Genomic DNA, 5933 nt, shown 5'->3' with positions numbered 1-5933 from the left:
AAGATTTCTTATTAAGGGTCTTTAATCTTACCACGTGGCACTAAAAAAGGAGACCCAATGCCACGTGCTTATGGCAGATGAAATTCTACGAGTTTTTTAAAATAATAAAAAAAAAGAATTTCAAGAAATTTTTTAAAAATTAATTTTGATTTCAAATATGATTTCATAGCCATTTATTTCCAAAATATTGGATCAGAGTAATAAAAAATGTGAATTTCACTTTCGGATTCAAATTTTTCCATCAAAATCTATAAGGTTGTGACATTGGATTGTCGACATGATGAACCACATGGCATAATGACCCTTAGTAATTTTGAAATCTTATTGTGTTAGTCAAGCTAGTTTAGTCCTCACCCAAAGTGATTTTTGTTTGGATCATAAAAAAATTGGTTTTGTTCATTTTTTAAAAAAATAAAAAATTAAAAAAGATTCATCACTGCTCCACAATTACCATTTTATCCTCAATTTAATATTCTATGAAGTTTCGAATTATTTTGGGTCACCCAAAATAACCTTTGATTGGACCATAAAAAAGAAATCCATTTGATTTGGATTAAAAAATTCTGTGCTTGTTTCAATATTGGATTGGATCAGTTATTCCATGTTATATTCATTGATTGATTTACCATGATATATGCATATTTGATCATGATCAGTTCTTCCTTTGTCATTTGATGCTATTGATTTAATGTGTTATGCTTGCTCTTGTTATATGCATTTATTCAATCTTTGATAATTTGATTGGTATGATCTATTGATTTTTGGATATTTGATGTCATTGATGCTTGAATATATGTTGTGCTTTGATCAAGCTTGTGGGCCCATTTGTTTGAAAAGGCCCTGGGCACACCCTTATCCTGTTTTACACACACCACTAACATATTTATCATTTTGCACGCTTGCATGTTCCTTATAGCCAATGTGGCACTAGTGCATGGACCGGTCTCCTTGGAGATGCGACGTCATTCATGAAAACCACAACTTCAGTCACGTACCTTAGGGTATATCAAACTGGGGCATCAGTACCGTTTGATCAGGTGACTCTGAAAGGTATATCGATACACCCAGGCTGGAGCGACCTGAGCCTTTGACCTATTGTGAACCACACAGTCACATGTCCCGATTGCCAATGTAGTACTAGTACGTGGTCGGTCCCCTCGTGGGATGCCAAACCATTTATGAAAGATACAACTCTTGACTCGTACCCACAGGTATATCAAAGATGATCCAAGTACATCAGTTGCACTTTTTGGTTAAAACAAGTACCTAAGCGAGATCCTGCTCCGATGTACTATGGTACTAGGAGGATAGAGTACTTCTATTTTAGAAAATAGGTGATTTAAGAGTGCCTTTGCTCAAGCATCGCGCGCCACCTCTAATCTGGGATTTAAACTGGTTGTTTTTAGCTTCAGAGAAGTGAGTTGAAGTTTTAGATTATCACCTATACGGTATATCAAACCAAATCACCACGTATCGTCTGATTGAGTACGCTCGAGAGGTATATAGGTGTACTTGGGCAAGGGTGGCCAGATAAAAATGCATTGCACGTAGTAAGCTTAAAGTCTAGAAATTTCCCCTATAGGTCACGACTCAAACATATCGTAGGTGTTCCCGGGTTGTTTATTGAATAGAACCTTGTGAATGATGAATGTATGTGAATGATAAGATTAGAATGTATGGTTGTCCTTAAGGATTACAATTTTTTGTTTTACTCGATTAAAATGGGTGCACCGACCCAATAAATAATCCATTTTTTGCAATAATTCATAATGACCCAGTCCATATCGATCCAACAATCATGATGGGCCGGGCCATTTAAATCAAAATGGAAATCAAATTCTTTGCTAAATTCGGGTTTCAACCTATTTTCAAAGAAGAAAAGTGATTTACAAAAGGAAAGTATTTTTTAGAAAAAATATTTTTCAAAAGAAAATGCTTTCCAAAAGAAAAGAAAATGAAGGAAAAATGATTTACAAAAGATCTACTTTTGCATGGAAAATGTTTGAAATATGTTTTTTACCAAAAATCTATTTTTTGCATGAACCTTGAAAAATTACTAAAATGTATTTTTCTAAAAAGAAAATGACTGCAAAAAAATAATCAAATTTGTGAAGTTTTTTTTTTCAATGAAAACATTATTTGTCGATAATTTTCAAGAGTGCAATAAAATTATTTTCCTTTTGAATAACCATTACATGAATGAATTGTTTAATGGATTGGTGCACAGAATTCGATAAAATCTTAGGATTCATTTAAAATGTTATCAAGGGGGTAACACTGAAATTGATCAGATTCACATTTGATGGTATCTCAAGGTTATCATTGCACCTAAGCTCAATCGTCCATTGTCTAGCTAGGGTTGTAAGTTCGGTCAGTTAGAACAAATGTCAGTACCAACTTAACAGTTAGAAATAGCCTCAGAATTTCTCAATATCGCCCAGTTGTTCCCTGAAGATCACCGTGCCTCAATTCTATTGGTTGTAGGTAATGTCTCAGTCCTCAGTCCTAATCAAGTCCGTTGTGGGTAGTTGTCTTGAGTTTTCATGAGTTATTTGAGTTAGCTCAACTCCAATTTTTCAATATCATGTTTACTTTAGATCGACTTTACTCTTTTTCTATTGAGTCAAGTTAATTTGTCAAGTCTATAGAGGTGTCAGTCGCCCCATCTGAATTTGATTGGCTAAAAAAAATTTTGAATACATCGAGCACATTAACGATTTAACTAATAACCTGGCTTCAATGACAAATTCCTCTAATAAGGAACCCCCTCCTGAATGAGAAGATAAATGTCTTGCTCGAGGAAACAAAGGTCATTGACCTCGGAACAAAAATAATTCCCAAGAAATTTAGAGTGGAACTAACTTATCCCCAGAGGAACACGAAGAGATAATGAATTTATTCAGAAAATTCAAAAGACTTGCTTACATGGTCCTATGAGGATATGTCAGTTAAATTTGAGTGTTGTTCAACATGAAATATATACCCATCCTGTGAAAACACCACATGTACAAACTAGAATAGACTCACATAGTCAAAGGAGAGATTACAAAATGTATCGGTGCTGGACTTTTAAAAAGTTTACTATTTTCAGATAGATGGAATAGTTGAAGCAGCTAGTAAAAATCTCAAGACAATCATCGTGAAAATGTGTCAATCACACATCACACCGGGATTGGCCAGAGAAGTTACCATTCGCGCTATGGACATATTACACTTCAATACAGTCTTCCACTAGAGTCACTCTAGTGTATGATATGGAAGCAATCTTACCGGTTAAAATGGAAAACCCTGTATCTCAAGGTCTTGATGGAAGTTAATTGTTAGAAACATATTTGGTCTGTCAACGGAGAGGAGTTACTCGCATGTTTTACAAGAAAGTCAAAATTCATCACTTACAAGTTAAGGATCTAACCATCAGACTACCAAAAAAAAAATTTGAGCACTCTTCCTCGACCAAAGGAGGAAGCCTGAATTCAATTGGAGAGATTCATACTGCCTGAAAAAATTGTCAGATTTCAAGATCATGATAGAATTGAACTACTAGATTCAACCAACCTTGACCAGATCAAGCGATACTGCATTTAAGGAGACCATCTTTGGTCGAATCAATTTTCGTCCTACCCAATTCAATATCTCATTTCTCTGCCTTTTGCAGTCTTTTCAAAAAGAAATTATGCCTTTTTATTTCTCAGCTCGATCACCTAACCGATGAAAGATTTCGAACTACGTTTTGGTCTGATCCCAAAATTCTGGGTACGTAGGCAATCTAAGAAGTTACTTCAGGCCTGACCACATCAAAATAAAAAAATAGATTCCCCGACAAATAAAAAAATCTAAAAAGAAAAAAATTCAACAGAAAAAAAATATCACCCAAAATGGGGAAGAAAATTCAAGAAAAAATAAAACAATTTAAAAGGAAATGCCACACAAGGGGCATTTGGGTTTTTGAACCTTAAAATTCCTTTCTTTTTATACCTAGTCCTAAGCTAACCCATAAAAGTCCTCTTAAGTATTGTGCGAAAAAGTCAAGGAAGATAGCAAAGCATGATCAGACAGTAACTGAAGAAGTTCAAAATGGAAGAAAAAGAAAAATGAAGCCTGCTAGGTTGAAAACCCAAAAGGGCAACTTAGGCAAAAACTAGGGCAAGCTCGCAAGGTTGAAATCTACAAGGACGACGTTGGCAACAATCAGAGCAAAGAAAAGAGAAAAAATTGTAAGCTTGCTAGATTGAAAATCTAAAAAGACAATCTAGGCAAAAGCTAGAGCATGCTTGCTAGATTGAAAACTTGAAAAGACGATCTAGGCAAAAGTTAAAGTAACAAAGAAAAATAAAAGAAAATCTCCGTTGAGTTGAGAAGTTGAAAAGACTGTCCAAGTCGAAATATCATAAGTCCGAATGATCAAGTTCCAATACCCAGTTTGAACCAAATATAGACTCAGTGGATACAAGTATCTCGTCTATGATTGATCTGAAGAGTTTCATGTCCCTAAGTGAACCGACGGGGAGAAAGAACAAATTCTATGATGAATTTCAAAAAGAAATATTTTGTTTCAATTTCTTTGAGCCTGACTCAAAATCTTCAATATAAAAGGTCAAAATTAAAAGTTGGATATTTATTGCGCTTGTGGTAATCAAATATTTCAAATATTCATACAAGGGGCATTTTCTTTCTTCTTTGATATGTAGTTTCCCCCTTATACTAAGGGCATTTTTTTAATTTTTGCATGATGAGTTCAATTATCTTCAATGCCATGTTTCTTGTCAAATTAGGGGCATTTTATTTTTGAGGTTAAGCAAAATTAATCCTAAAAGATAAAAGAAATCCCAAACTTAAGTTTACCCTATTGATAAAATTTTTTCGAAAAACCCTTGAGGTTCAAAAGAAATAAAAACTCAGGTTTTAAATTCATAAAAATTTTGAAAAAAAAAAAAAAACCTTGAGGTTCAACCAATAGCTTTCCAGATCTCATTTTGATTTTTGCCAAAAGAATAACTCACTTTCTTAGAACAGAAGATAGGGCATTCTTTCATTCCCTGCTCCATTCATTCCTAGATTCGATCATTCTCTTAAAGATTCATTATCTTCCAGATTTATTCATTCGTTCTTCTCCAGATTCATTTTCAATCTCATCCGGATTCATTTTAATCATTCTTATCCAGATTCATTCATTCTTTCTCAAAACTCATTCATTCCTCAGCCAATTGTCGCCAAGGGTTAACTTGGATTTTATTCAGTTACCGCTAAACTTTATCTTGTATTTTGCTCAGTTGCCGCCAAGGGTTAGCTTGGATTTTGCTCAACTGCCGCCAAGGGTTAACTTGGATTTTATTTAGTTGCCACCAAGGGTTATCATGGATTTTACTCAGTTTTCGTCAAGGGTTAACTTGGATTTTACTCAGCTGCCACCAAGGGTTAACTTGGATTTTGCTCAGTTGCTGCCAAGGTTTATCATGGATTTTGCTCAGTTGTCGCCAAGGGTTATCTTGGATTTTACTCAGATTATGCTTAGTTTATGCTCAGATTTTTTTAATTTTTACTTAGTTTCACATTGTGCACACACGTGCACATTGCACTTTTTAGTCAAAGAGAATTTTCTAAAATTCAAGGATTTGACACCGTCAGTGAGACTTAGCACTCAAGGACCTGACAACCTTTTAGTTCGGGGAGAGTTTTACCCTCAAGGATCCGAACATCCCAACGAATTGTTAAATCAGGCTGCAAAATGAACTGTCACTAGCTTTGGCATTCGGATATCGCACTATCTATCGAAATAGATTTGCTATTTAGTTTGCTTCAACCCTCTGCTAAAGAGGGGTATCTGTAGACACCCCATTTTGCACTCGCCTGATTAATCAACTCGTCAACCCGATTGCAACGGTTTCCAATGATGGATGTTTATTCCAATGATTTATTTGTTACTAGATGTGTTT

This window comes from Akebia trifoliata, chromosome 3 (genome assembly GCF_017979445.1).
Source record: "Akebia trifoliata isolate Shusen 1 chromosome 3, ASM1797944v1, whole genome shotgun sequence".
Classification (NCBI taxonomy): Eukaryota; Viridiplantae; Streptophyta; class Magnoliopsida; order Ranunculales; family Lardizabalaceae; genus Akebia; species Akebia trifoliata.
The sequence above is the reverse complement of the archived record's forward strand: the minus strand, read 5'-3'. Positions refer to the sequence as shown.